Here is a 15,217-nt window from a genome sequence, read left to right as displayed (position 1 = left end):
GGCTGGAAAATAAAAAAAATATATTATACGCTCGAAATGGAAACGTAATTCGTTTTTGGAAATGTTGGTTGAAAATTTGGAGAGATGAGTAAAGTAACAAATACATTAATTGATTTTCAAATTATCCATAGTTATAATACAGTCACATTTGATTGAAGTGAATGATCCTCTGTATTATGTTATCTGTGGTCTGTATGTTTGTTGTTATCCAATTTTCCGCCTGCCTTGTCTGCACTGATCTGCTGACGCTGACGCCTGCTATGCTGACGGTTCGAAGAAGCATCATTTTAAAAATGTATTTTACGACTTCAAACTGTATCAAAGAAAAAAAAATTATGTTAAACATATTTTTCTTAATTCACAGGAGTGAATAATATTTATGTAATATGATGGTTTACATGTTTATAACGAAACTCTTTTGTTATTTCGTTTGGTGTTTAAATTAATATTTTTTCTGTGTTACAGTAATCAGCTATCAAGCATCCATTGTACCTACAATCTATCCTATATTCTCTATCCTAAGTGTTCCTGTGGCATGTCTTTTTCGTGTCATAACTGTCCACTATTTATCACTCCGTAATCCTCGCAATTTGTCTCAAGTGTTTGTTAAGGACAGTCGACAGCAATCCGTCACCAGATGAAAGCGGATATAAAACAAAGGCAAACCAAATGTGGGACAAAGCCGGGTAATCCATATATATATTTATAAGTAAATACAAAGAGAAATATAGCGTCAATTTGTCATAATTTATCAAGTTACCATATATTCCTTGTAAAATATTTTAATTGTCTTCTTTTCACTGTAAATTATAAGCACATTTTTTAATTTTCACCTTGGTATTATATAAATTTCTTTTACATACTTTCAAAAACTTTAAGTTAACGTCTTGATTATTGCTCCCAATTGTATTTAAAAAACTTTTCAAGTAACAAATATGGATATCATTCACACAGTTGAGCCTATCTTAAATGTAAGATCACATCCTTACATCAATAAAACTCAGTCTTCCATAAAAGCAGGATTCGATACAATCAAGGAAAATTAGACAAATTATAGGTATCTATAATTTAATAAAATTCATTTAAATAAAAATAATTCGAAAGCAATAATGAATTATATGCATTAAACCTTATTTTGACATGATTAACAATATTTTAATTTACTGCATATATCGTATATATTACCAACGGCCAGACAAAAACAGTCTGTAGTCTATACCTAATCATTGTAAATTTAAACCTGAACATAAATCGCTTTAAATTTCGCCCTCTCAAACGGGCTAGATAATATATCGATCCGGATAAGTCGAAATACTTCGCATCGCAAGGAGGCCACTGTTAATTAATAAAAAATACGACATCGGAGATTTAATTGATGAGTCACGAGCGACGGCCGCGCCGAGCGGAGCCGCGGGGCGGAATGTGAACGAGCGTTGATTAATTTATTTGTATCCAAATGTAATTTAGAGCCCACCCGCTGTCCCCTTCTAGTTTCATTATCGGAAAAAAATTAATACGCGCTATTTCGCCATTTCTCCACAGGCTCCGTAAATACCACATTGCTACGATATTAAACACTAAACTAGTTTTATGTTTTGAACTACTAAGTGTGTTTCTAATGCTATAAATTAAAACTCTATTCAAATAACAACCTCGCTTATAATAGGGTTAATAAAACGTTAAAGTCCGACACTACATTCAATGCGTGATACATACGCCAAACATTACCCGCAGCACTGAGATCCGAAACATAAATATTCCATATTCCAACAAGTAAGCCGAGCGTGAATTACGCGTCACGTTCGCACTGGCACCTAGACCTGTAAGTGCCCTTGTCTGAACATCAGGAGCTGCTGAGAAGCAGTGATACCCCGATAGCAGCGTGAGGCGCAACCACGACGCTTATTTATAGCTCCTAAAGTTCCTAAACACGAGCAATCGGGAATGCATTGTCCGATTTGTGTTTATTGTATTTCAAAAGGAAATATATGGATTGTGAAGTGCGATATACTGCTTATATCTTAATCACAGATAATATAAAACTGTACTCTGAATTAAACAATAAATTATTATGAAATTTGACACTTTGCCATATTATAAGCTTCTTAATGGGATAAGAAGTAAAAAAGTAGGATTGTATTTTGTATTGATAAAATAACTTATATTCCTTAAATCTTTATCATACCTACAGTAGAACTCAATTAAAATAGTTTTCTTCACTAGGAGTTTACTATTGTTAGTTTTATTCCCATAGATTAAGTGATATTTGCATAAAGAACATAACAATCAATAAACAGTAATAGTTCCGTCGTCCTGAAGCAAGACATTTGAAACAAAATGTATGGCCGTCGCTGGAAGTACTTCTGTCATTCATTTATTATTCATAGCTCCTATAAATAATAAAGCAATCATTAAAACCGACGTGTCTTTATAAATACTGAGTACTTGTTGGGACACTGAAGAGCTCTCGTTGAGACGCTAACGGTACTGACACAGCTTACTGTCCAACACGCCTTACTCCCACGATGGCAGACGATTATATACCTCTCTCTGGATACACTGCTGCATTTCATAGACGTAAGAATATAATAAGTATTGAAAAGATAGCAATGTACGGCGCAAGCATCGATGTGCACTCAATTTGCTCTCGAAAAATTCATGCTTTATATAAATAAGAGTAAAAATATTTGATAAAGCTGTCGAGATTGATTTTGCTTTATTCGAACAAGTGGACTCACGCAGTAGCTTCAATGAGTTGTGTATTGAGAACTGTCAACAGCAAACGTTTGTGGTAAATTTTTTCAGTGCATCGTCATTATTACCTTTTTAAAATGATAGTTTTAATTTACATAACTTACTTTTACATCACACAATTAATAATATGTCCCGATATATAATGACTAATATATTACGCAATTCGTGTTTCTCGAGGAAGTTTTATAAAGGTTTAGTATATAATTTGTTATGTTTCTGTTTACATTAAAAGGCGAAGCTGCGGGTGGAAAGTTAGTGTAAAATAAACTTACCTAGATTTAATTAAGAACACTTCAATTTTTAATTAAATTACCATGAACTAAACAGGCAGTAATAATTAAATGAAAGGCATACAATATAATTTCAATTTGCGCAAACAATTGCGCCAAAGAAGCTGTCCGACTAAAGAATATAATTGATGATCATCAAACAAAGATTTCAAAAGGCACAAATCAATAAATCTTGCAGCGTTGCGCAGCGCGTGATGAACAATTATTTATTCGACAAAAGTAATTAACAAATAATTGCGGAGAATCATTCCTCCATCACGCACCGCTCCACTTCATTGTTATTTATCGTTTTGTCGTTCGGTTTCGACGTTCATATTTATTTCGTCGTCTTATCCATCAGATCTGATTTAGCATTTCAGGTGAAGCGTCGGATTGCGTCGCTCTTTGTATATATTCATTTGATGATATCATCATTTTGCATATAAGATAATTATTACCTCGTTATCCGACATCCGATAATGAAGACATGATTAACGCATTTTCAATAATTAATTAAAACTTAATTCCAATCGAAAATAAAATATCATTTATTAGGTTAATTTATTCTAAATTTATAATCCTACTAGCGAAGAATCGAATTTTGCTTATTACATTTTAAGTAAACGTGATTAATTAGTGAAACATTTTCAAATAACGAATATCCATGGTATTACAAGAACGTGGTGAGGCGCTGGCCCGAGCGCGGCTCCCTGCGGCGGGCCGAGACGTGCAAGTGAAACTATTCACGTTACTTATTTTGTGAATTAAAATAAAAATAACATGAACTTACTTCATCTCACTTTAGCTGGTTTTAAACTCAATGGCACTCACTTGGCACGTATGTAATCCTGCGTTCTTGTACAGGAAGTTAGATAATCAGTTTATGATTTATTAATGAAAAAAATAAAAACGTACATAAGAAGTTATTTGAATAACATTGTGAGTGAGTGTATTGATTGATAAAAAACTGAACGTCATCCGTTAGTTCTCAAGATGGCAGAAGTAAGATAGAAAATCGACAGTTTATATAATATTTCAAAGGAAATTCATCACATAAATCTCGAAGCTGGAGCTGGCGCAGGCCGCGCCAAGGTTTACTGCTCCATTATTATTGATCACATTCGCATTCTGATCATTTGTATTTAATTGTACGTTATTTATCGATAGGTGCGCTACGCGTCTAGTTTTTACTTACATTTGATTTAATTTACCTCATTACATTCCTTCAATGACTTTACATGACTTGATCATTTCGATTCCGTATTTTATTTAACATAAGATATAAAGTTTAATGAATAAGACTGGAGGAAATTATGCTTGGAAGAACTTTTAATTCTAAAGACTCTTCGTCCACGATTATAAGCCCTAATGCGTACACTTTAAAGATGCAAGCAGCGTATAGTTATAATATTCCTCTAAGAAAAATTAAAACAGGCGCAGCAACATTTACACTTACCGATTGCGATACCTGTCGATACTAAAACTTCAAGTTATTTTTTTAAAGAAAAATGATCCTACGAATCAGAATCTTAACGCATTTCGGTAATAGGTTTTATTTATCTGCAGACAACAATGTCATAACAATTTATATTGTAAGACTTTGTATTGTAAGACTGCTTTCAACACAATATTAATCCGAGCAGAGCAAAGTGACAGAACAAGCCAGAAACAGGCAATAATTCCAGCGCAGCTCCAGCCGCACAATTAAAGGCGTCTCGGGCTTATCTGCGGGCGCAGTATCGCCGGCGACGCTATCAAACACTATTTGAATACAATGTTCATCCGCGAAACCATAAATAATATAAATAATTCATCGCGCTTGTTCTCGCACCGCAAAAAGCACCGACGGGACTCGAACCCGCTATGTTTTATTAATATGAGGGTATTACGGACACAGATTGAGAAGATAATGATGTCACGGTGATTTGTAACTACACTAGTTTGATAAAATGCTAAGCGAAATAACTATGTATGAGTTGTTATTGAACTTAGCTCTCGATTGTGGCCTAGCTCGAATAATAGGATGAGCGTTATCTCAGACAAGCCATGCGCTGCCGGCGGACGGCTGGCGGCTGGCGGCTGGCGGCTGCCGCATTTCGACTTAACCTTTGTGAAGTATTATTTGCTTGAACAAATGAAGTTTCTATAAAATATTATAACTTTATTTAAGATAGAATAGAGAAATGCAAGGAATATTGGTATACCGGTATATGTTCATTTTTATTCGCTACGTCTTAATATCTAAATATGAAGCTATGCTCCATTAAAAAGAATTTCAAGCAAACGATTGAGATCAATTTGAGGGTAATATGGCAAATTGGAATCCCGCATCGATATTTAAAGTTACCATACTAAACTAAATCAGCTCAGCTGTAAAGGCGAATAAAAAGACTATCAAAGAATAAGTGCAAAAAATTGGGGCAAATTTGAGGTCACGAAGACCGATTATTTATTTAATAAGCTTATAAACATTGAGATCAGCTTGCAACATAATCGCTTAACAAAATTGAGAACCACGAGAGGTGAGCGAGCGTGAGCTGGTGTGAGTGTAGAGCAATTACATCTGTTTCCTCGTCACGCTACCGCCGCGCCGTCGGGCCGCTCCGCTGTGGGCTATGGGGAAATATTGATATGCATTAAAAGTCTAATTATATGTCTATGAGATTGTCTTCATCATCATCATCATCTGCCCATATATGTTTCCACTGCTGGGACACAGGCCCCCTATGACGGGTTCAGACCATAATCCACCACACCGGCCAAGTGTGGGTTGGCAGATGTCACATGTTTTCGAACTTTTTAACTCTCGGACATGCCGTTTCACGATGTTTTCCTTTACCGATCAAACAGTGGTGATGTTTATCAAATGCGCAGATAAATTGAAAAATCAATACATTTCCTGCACGCTCGCCTGGTCTCGAACCTCCAGCTTATCGATATTTTCAGTCCAAGGTGCTCACCACTGAGCTATCACTGCGTGTGTAATCTGAGCATGTCCTAAAGTAATACAATTTATGAAGACTTTCGGAGCCGGGTGAAAAGCCTTAGACTAAAATAAAGAAGATGAGTATTAAGAAATTAATATTCCTATTTAATTTGCCTATGGTATGTACCTGGTTAACAGTTAAAATAATTGAATGTGGACTGGTTCCCATACAAATCAAAATACATTCAATATTTTTTTAGTTCAGAACCAAGTGGAGCGTTGTGCGCAGGCGCATTTAATAACCTAATAGCAGGGTCGAGGATGAAGCGCGATGATCGGCCGCCGTCGCACACGCTCGGGCTAACCTCGTTTACCGTAACTTCGCGTGATACTCAGAACTTAAAGCCTTTCAAATCTCCTAGTATTCCACATGTATAGAGAAAAAGATTACTTCTATTTTCTTCTACCTGATGTTCTTTGTGTATTAGTTAAAAAAGATGCAAATTATGATGTAGTTATAGTTATGGCATCATCTAAATCGGCTACGGTACAGTTTTGTTAATGGTAATGGTAGTGATAAATGGTTACCTAGAAGAAAATTTTACCATCAAAAGAAACGAGGAAAACACACAATTATACAAATGTGTAAATAATTTAAAATTGGAGAACGTCCTTAGTAATCCTATATTCTTAAATTTTCTATTTTTTTATACTGAGTTAATGATAGTTAAAGTTTTGTGTTTTTAGAATTAACAATTTCCATGAAGACTGCCAATCCGCACACCCGATGATATATATTTACAAATAGTAAAGGAAAATAAAGCTTTTCATCTGGCTAGTATCATTAAAATGATGAAATTAAAAGTATATATTATAGCGGAGTAAGGTATACTAGTTATTGTCCGGCGGGTCGCTTCGCAATCCGCACTTAATTACCTAATGGTAGGTTCCGTGCTCGAAGCTCCGTGATTGACCGCACCGTTCAACTTTCGGGGATCCGTGACTCAAATAACTTAACAAATACATTTTTATTTAATTCAGCACTTTAAATAAGTTTTTTTTTTTTATTAAACCAAAGTAATTGGCCGTATTGATACACTTATTTGTATACAAGATAGACGAAGAAGATTCATTTCAGGGAGAGTGCTTGCTTGATGGTAAGTGATCACCAACGCCCATAACATTTGTAGAGTGGGACCTACAAATATTTTGTCCACTTTTAAAAGGGTAGGGAGGAATGAAGTTGGCGGGAGTAAGGAAATTGCGGCTACTGTTATACCCCTTTTTTGTTTGTATGTGATATAATTTGTGAAATTTTATACAATAAACACAATAAATAATATACAAGCATCATAAATATCATAAAATAAATTAATCAGTCCATTCGAATTCTATTACAAAATAATTGATCACTTAAGAAGGTAAAACAAGTAAACCTTTTACAGTGTATTTGTATTTATTGAAGACAATTTGTTTTATAGTTAAATTTTTGAATACGAAAATACAGTACGGAACCCATATACCACGGCCCGACTCGCGGCGCGACATCCGCAGCGATTGGCCGCAAGTTGTTATTACGAACGAGTTTCATTGTTTAATCTCTAGCTATACATTCGTGTTTGCTGCCCACAACCAACCTTCTGTATTGTATGTACGTAAAGCATGAATTCCAAACTCTATCATTATTATTATTTTCACTGAATTAGTCTGCTGGCAGATTGCAAGTGATAGCTTGCGTTTCAATTTTGATAGCATGAAAGAAAAATATTAAATAAATAGATAATTCTTTATTTGAGAGAAACAAACAAAAAGAAATTCACAAAAAAATCACAAAAATTAAAGTTAAAATAAAAATATTACATTGTCTTTTACAGTTAGAAATGATACTGAGGATCACAACAGAAAAAGAAATCCCAATTCAAAAGCGGATACATCTGGCGTCAGGTGGTGTGTTAGCAAGCTGTGTGTAAAATCTTATAAATATACTTGAGCAAAAACCTTACTCTTTTGCGATACAGAATAAAAAAGAATTAAAAAAGAAACTAAATGAACTGTCCAGGCCATTATTAACACGCTTTTATTAGCTTCACCTGTATATTTGTATATAACCGTCTCCTTTACCTTAACAATTTGGCTTAGGATTGCAGAGCAAATGAGACTATTTTGTTAATTCTATCATTAAAGGATGTTTTTAGTTTCTTTTAACTATCTGTACTTGTATTTTGCAATATTTTTCCCCGAACGTAATGCTCTTATGTTATCGACGATATAAGAGTTAAGAATGGAACAACCTTTCTCTTTAGATGTTGGTCCAGCGTGTAGAACGAATGAAGCAAACGTTAGAACAGTACATGGGGTACGAGTAACGTGATCGTATGTGAGAATTTATCGGCGTTTCCTTAATTCCAATCGTTAGCCGTTCTTGTTCGAACCATTAAAGTGCTTTATTGGGCAGGCTTCGTGTTAATTGTTGTTAGCTTTGTTGAGCATTTGTCATTCCAACTTGTTTTCAATTGGTATCTGACATCGCGTTCCGCGTTGGCGTCGAATTAATGCTTTTTGTTTGAGGATTCAAATACTTGAAGATAAGTGTTGCTTTGTTGAATTCGTTCATGAGCCGAAATTAACTAAATCATAAATAAAAGTCCAACATTAAAGCTGTCCTCAAATTTTTCTACAGTGTTTCCGTTCAAGTTTGGGTTTATATTGCTACATATAACACGGTGTTTAACTAGTTCAGGTCGATGAAGACTTTTTTCATTATTCATTATTATTGTTTTAATATATTTAACTTCATTACTTTTGTTCCTAAAAGCTTGGATTTGTTATTGTCAATCGCATAGAAATCCATTTTTTAAACGCCTTGTATCATAAGCGACAATCACTATACGCTACATGCGAGCTTATGTCTACACACACAGTGTATAAAACCATGTATACTGTGCACAATGTAATACCTAAAGTTATTTCGAATTACCAAACATTATTATCTTCCACAAAGGCAATGCCTCAAATTAAGCTTGTTTTTGTAAACACGTGAAACATATCATCCAACAGCAACCCAGCGGCGTCAAGTGTGCAAGTCACTGTATTTAATGGTCGCGCATCCTGCCTGTAGCCCGCAGCCGGGAACCACTGACGGCAGACGGACAAACATACATTATTTAGACACATTGCTTCATAGCTGGGAACCGCGTCTCTGCTGAGTTTGTTGCTGATGCTTTGCTTTTGTTTCGAGTTCGAGGTTTTTGTAAAATAAATTTCTAATATTTATTCAAAATTCAATCGAATGTAATGTAACCAAGATCAAACAATACAAACATCATTTTTAACAGTTATTCCCGTTGCCAATCCTTTCCTTTTCCTTCTCCATTAAAAGCGGGCAGCGCATTTGCACAGGCACTGACCCTGCAAATGTTCACGGGCTTCCCATCAGGCGAAACACCAGCTCGGTTCTCTCTAACATAACGAAATACTTAAACTAAAACAGAACTGGCGCGCCCTCGCTACACGGGTCACCGAGTACTGGCGTCCCGCTGCGGCAGTCGGTTCGAGCCCGTCTGCAGCAATCACATCGCTATTGTTACACCGACCGACATGTTGTGAATGGCAAAAAGTTTCTGTTTTGGCAACGTGTCATTTTGCATATCAATCTAGTGTGTTGTAAATGGCAGGTGCTGGTCTATATTATACTAGCTGCGCTCCGCGGTTTCACCCGCGCAAGTCCGTATCCCGTAGGAATATCGGGTAAAAAGTTGCCTATATATTATTCCACTTGTCCAGCTGTCTACGTAACAAATTTCATTGCAATCAGTTCAGTAGTTTTTGCGTGAAAGAGCAACAAACACACACACACATCCTTACAAACTTTCGCATTTATAATATTAAGTAGGATATAGCTGACTATTGTAGCCCGCGGTTTTACTCGAGGAGAAAACCAGCATAAACTTATATCAACACTAACACAATATAATTGTTGTTTAGTACGTCTATTACATAATTTAATTAAGAACTGCACTGTTTTACCCGCAAACGAAGCAAGCAAATATTTATATAGCTTATATTATTCTGATACATTAGCCACATTCATTGCTAAGTATCGTAAAAATCCGTTCGGTGGTTTTCCCGCAGAAGAGTATCATATATACATACATCCATCCTCACAACACAGACGTTGTTGGATGTTACTAATTAGTATTTCCTTGTGTTTGATTTTACGCGCTTTTTTATTATACATTTAAGATTTTAAAGCCTTTTTAACGGATTTTAAATGCGATTTATTCATTATATTATTAACCTGACGTTTCGAACACATTACAGCGAGCGTGGTCACGGGGAGACCCCCCGAGGTCTAGTAAATCGCGTTTAAAATCTATTAAAAACTCTTTAATTTCTATATGTCACTAATTTCTCTAAATTAAAAATGGTTTCATTTAAAAAAGTGTCCTGCTAATCCCGTTTAAATATTATAAACGCGAAAGTATTTAATGAAACTTTACAATAATATAGCTTAAATATCTGAATAAGACATGAGCTATATAAATAGTTGCGTTCGTCTACGTGTGAAACCGCGCGACGCAGCTAGGAATTGGATGCTCGGAATTCGCTCAATCAAAACCTAATTTTAAAACATAAATCATTATTTCACATAGACATTTCGATAAACCACATAACGCCATTAAGTTAACGATAATCGTCAATCGTGAATTGATACAGCTAACAATGGTTCGAGACACATAAACTCATGTATTGAAAGTGATTTAGCTTCTCGGAGTCATAGTTCAAGATCGGTTGTCGGAGATTCGGCCATTCTCACGACATCTGAACCAAATGTTGTGACATTCGATCGGACGCCTGTCGGAGCGCGGCTCGTTGCGTGCGCGCAGCATTGCTTGCCTGGTATTTGTTCGGAATGGCACAATTGGTGTGCATTGGATTAAAAAATAGTATTTTCTATTTCAATGCCCATTTATTGTGAGATAGCATCCACGGAAGCATAGATGTACTCCTACTATAAAGTAATAAAAATATGGAAATTTAATAGAGAGCTTTTGTAAAAATGTCAAGCTATCAGCAATGTGTTTAAAGTTTTTGATTAAAGAATTGGACGTTCAATTTCGCCGATGAATAAGATAAATTTCACCAATGATACCATAGTCTGTGTACAATATATAAGCGGATAAAATTCGACTGTACTGTGTTTCCTTTCTTCCTCAGAACTTTCGACTGGGTGAACTGATTTTGTAAGATCTACCGTGTCGTCCCATTTTAATTTGGTCTTGTTCTGACTATTTGAATACTTTTCTGTTTAAAATATTTGTTTTATGAGGAAGTGGCCGAACGAGCATATGGGTCACTTGGTGGTAAGCAAAGCAAGCAAAACATCTACAGCGGTCTCTGAAGAGGAGTTGGCGACTTTTACATAAGCAGAACAAGCTCTGTATTTCATCGAAAATACTTTCTATCTCTAACATGCTACACATGTCATAAACAGACCATAATAATGGTCTCAGTTCAAATTAATTAACGTAATCGAGTGGTTGCGTGCTCAGTTAATGGCGTCATAAACGGCTCAAAGCTCATGAAACGGTGTCGCTTGACCCAAATTGTTGTCAATTTGCGTCGTGGTACGTTTTCATTAGTAAAATGTCTTAATATTTACGTTTTAGTATCTATACGTTCCCATAATTAGGCCTAATGGTCTATGTAATTGACAAATGTTCCGAGAAATTTGTAATTTTGTTAGTTTGTACGCGTAATATCTCGTTAATTGCTAGACACGCTGTAGAGATCACAGTTTGATGGAGATAACGACGTAATACTAGTATACTTTAAATCATAATTATCATTTCCAAAGATTTTATTTTAGTGGCGGTGATATTTTCATTCTATGTTATATGAACTTCAGTGTGTGTTTATTATTTTGAAAATTCCATTTAGAAGAAAATAAAATGATTATTTTATTTATTTATTTATTTATTTGAAATATTTCGATAACAGAGATCCATTGATTGATAATACTGCCATCTGCTATTTACTGGCATCAAGTTTTTGACAAGTAATTTTACTTGTCTTTTCCCAGGGCTTAGTCTATCTCAGTTCTAAGCTTCTTCTCAGTTCTTTGAAATCAGTTCAGCCGTTTAGGCCTGAAAGCATAAGAGATATAAAGTCAAAGTTACTTTCGTATATAGTTTTACGAGTAGGGATGACTGTTACCTAATAACTCTTTATATGGTAGACCTATATTGATGAGAAGCGCTATCTTACTGATGAAAGAAGAGTTCATAGGCAATCTGGCGCTTTTTATACGATGCAAAGCTTTGAATTATGTTTAATAATGGAGATTTAGAAACTTCCTTTGCGCCAGTATATCAATACATTTGTTGTTGTTTTGTGTATCTTTTACTACAGTATAAACATTGATTCGATAGAAAGTATTTATGGCAAGGGAGATGGAGGCCGGTTGGCTATCGGCCGTTATCTTAATTCCTAAAATTAAATTCTCTAAATGGAAGAAAGTCATTACTCGGCTCAGTGCGCTGCTTTGTAGTTCCTGTTATTATCAATATTAGGTACAGTCGACTGAAAAAATCGATAAAAAAATTCATAGTCATATTTAGTTGTTGAATTGTTGTGGTTGTTGATGTGGTTATGTATTAAGGTTAAGGAAGGATATAATAAAAGTATAATATTAATAAAATGTGTGTGCACTAATGTGACAGAGAAAATACTTTAATAATTATATTTATAGAATAATTGCTCATAACATTACTTCTCACGTCCACTCTATATTTTGTAGATAGAATTGCTATCGATTCACTGCCATCTAACATAAACGGTTGACGCTGACCTTTGCTTGAAATAAGTACAAGTACAATAATTGTTTAACTACTTGTATTTATATATTTTAGACTAAAAATATTAACGACTAGCTTCTCGCCGGCGGCTTTGCCCGCCTCCGTATTGTTTTTACTTTTTAAACCTTCCCTGAAGCATTCAGAATGCACCAAAACCATGATTATAAAAATCAGATCAGCCATTCTGAGTTTTAGCGAGACTAATTAACAGCAATAGATTATTACATATAAGATGTAACTTTACTGTATACATCAAAAACTGATGAATTGATACCCAATTGATAAATAAATAGTTGCTACATAGTGTAGCGATCTGCAGCTGAGTGTACAGTGTCCGCCCGTGTCTGCAGCTATCTATAATTAAGATCAGCGAGTCGCTCGTGAATTCACCTTTGTTTATCGATATTTTTACAAGGATTTATTGGGAAATACGATGACGGATTGACAAATGAGATTGCGCTTTGTTATGAAATACATTCGTGTGTGCTGGGATATCGGGGACTGTTTATGTTCCGCATTGATTGAATCGAAATCTAATGACTTTCAGTGGACTTACTATTAGCTGTTCGCCCCGGCTTCACCCGTGGTACATATATATAGCCTATGCCAGTGACTTGCAGCATTCTAATAATGAAAGAAATTTTGAAATCGGTCCAGTAATTTTTGCGTGATAACGTTATAAACATACAAAAATACAAAAGTTGCTTATTTTAATATTAGTGTGGATAGACAACTAGCCACTAGTTTTGTTAGCATATACCATTAATGAAGATGCAGCTTTCTAACAGTAAAATTATTCCTATAATCAGTCGAGTAAAGCGTGAACCTGTTACAAATATACAAACACAATAATAATAATAAATAATTTGTATATTTCATCTTTATTAAAACTTACCTTACAATAAACTTACATTTTAGTAAATTATAAAAAACCAAACTACAGCGCCATGCCGCATCATTTAGACATATTAAATTAAAGAGCAAAAGTCGATACATACAACCGATAAACTAATTTCCAGGCGTTGTGTGAAAATGTTCTGATATAAGTTTCGTATGGTTTAATCGTATATATAATGGAGCTTCTTATAAAAACGTCAAAATAATTAATTGTATTACAAATCGATTACTATTGACTTTGTAATATTTATAATGTATTTTTTACACCGCCGGTAAATGCCTGGACTGTAATTAAATTCATAATAGTGCAATATCGAAGCAAATCACGCAATCTGCTGCTGGCAACTCGGAGCCGAATGGAAAGTTATCTCGTAGCGTTCATTAAATGAGATACATTTATTTTTATATCGCTCTCGATGCCTGTCATGTGAATTAGTTATTATGTTGTTGATCAAGTAATCATATAAATAGTTATATGTTTAAATGACAAGCGAGAGTGCAATCTGTACTTACAGAGAAGTTTGCGCAGACCTTATAGCTAACTAAAATAAAAAGTTACTAACTTATTAAAACTAATATCAGAGTAAATATTTTAGCGTCATCTTATTATTGGTAGAAACTTTTGCTAGAAATGAAAAACCAATAATATAAATAAATCATTTCCATTTATGATATCTTTAAATATGTCGACCAGATCAATTAATCTCCTATAATACTAGACACGCGTGCAAACGTCGCAAGTCGCCGCTTGTGCCGCAACACATAAATAATATGAGATATTGCGTGCTCGATATTTAATCGATATAACGGTCGCCACTTGTCTAAATGTTTTTCAACATCCGCCGATAACTGCGACCCACCTCGCTGTACACCCATAGATTCTATCATATATCATAATATGTATATTGAACTCCTTATTCAACTTAACTTATATTACTTGATATTGAATAATTTTATCCTACTGAGTTATAAATATATGTCATCTGAAAGCTTATGTGACTGTGTGTGTATTTGTTAGACAATAACATTAATATAGTTAAAACTTCAGGTATATCAGGAGATAAGATCTTACTGTGCCATTCCTCTACGTAAAATAAAAAAACCAAGGCGCAATTGAAATTCGATTCGCAAAAAGATGTCCTAAATATAGAATAGTATAAGTACATAGTTCGATTGGACAACAGCGACCGAACACATCGCGACTCCACATATCATTTCTGATACTCAGCAGAACAAAGTTGGTTTAATTAACGAACAATGCTCGTGGAGGAACACGTGTTAGGTTCCCAGGCCGCGCCGCCATTAGCGCGGGCTAAATATCGCGGGCAAGCGCCACAACGCAGCGGAATGTTGCTGCTTTAGCCGACACAGACACAGACACGGACTTGACGCTTAGAAAGATAATGATATCCTTGGGGAGTACGCAAATCACACGTCAGAGTATACTTAGTCTGGCCATAAATACTGTTACACTTAATTATAAAAAAATATTACATTTGAATTTCGAATCTGTC

Source organism: Zerene cesonia, chromosome 8 (genome assembly GCF_012273895.1).
Source record: "Zerene cesonia ecotype Mississippi chromosome 8, Zerene_cesonia_1.1, whole genome shotgun sequence".
Lineage (NCBI taxonomy): Eukaryota > Metazoa > Arthropoda > Insecta > Lepidoptera > Pieridae > Zerene > Zerene cesonia.
This window is presented reverse-complemented; position numbering follows the sequence as displayed.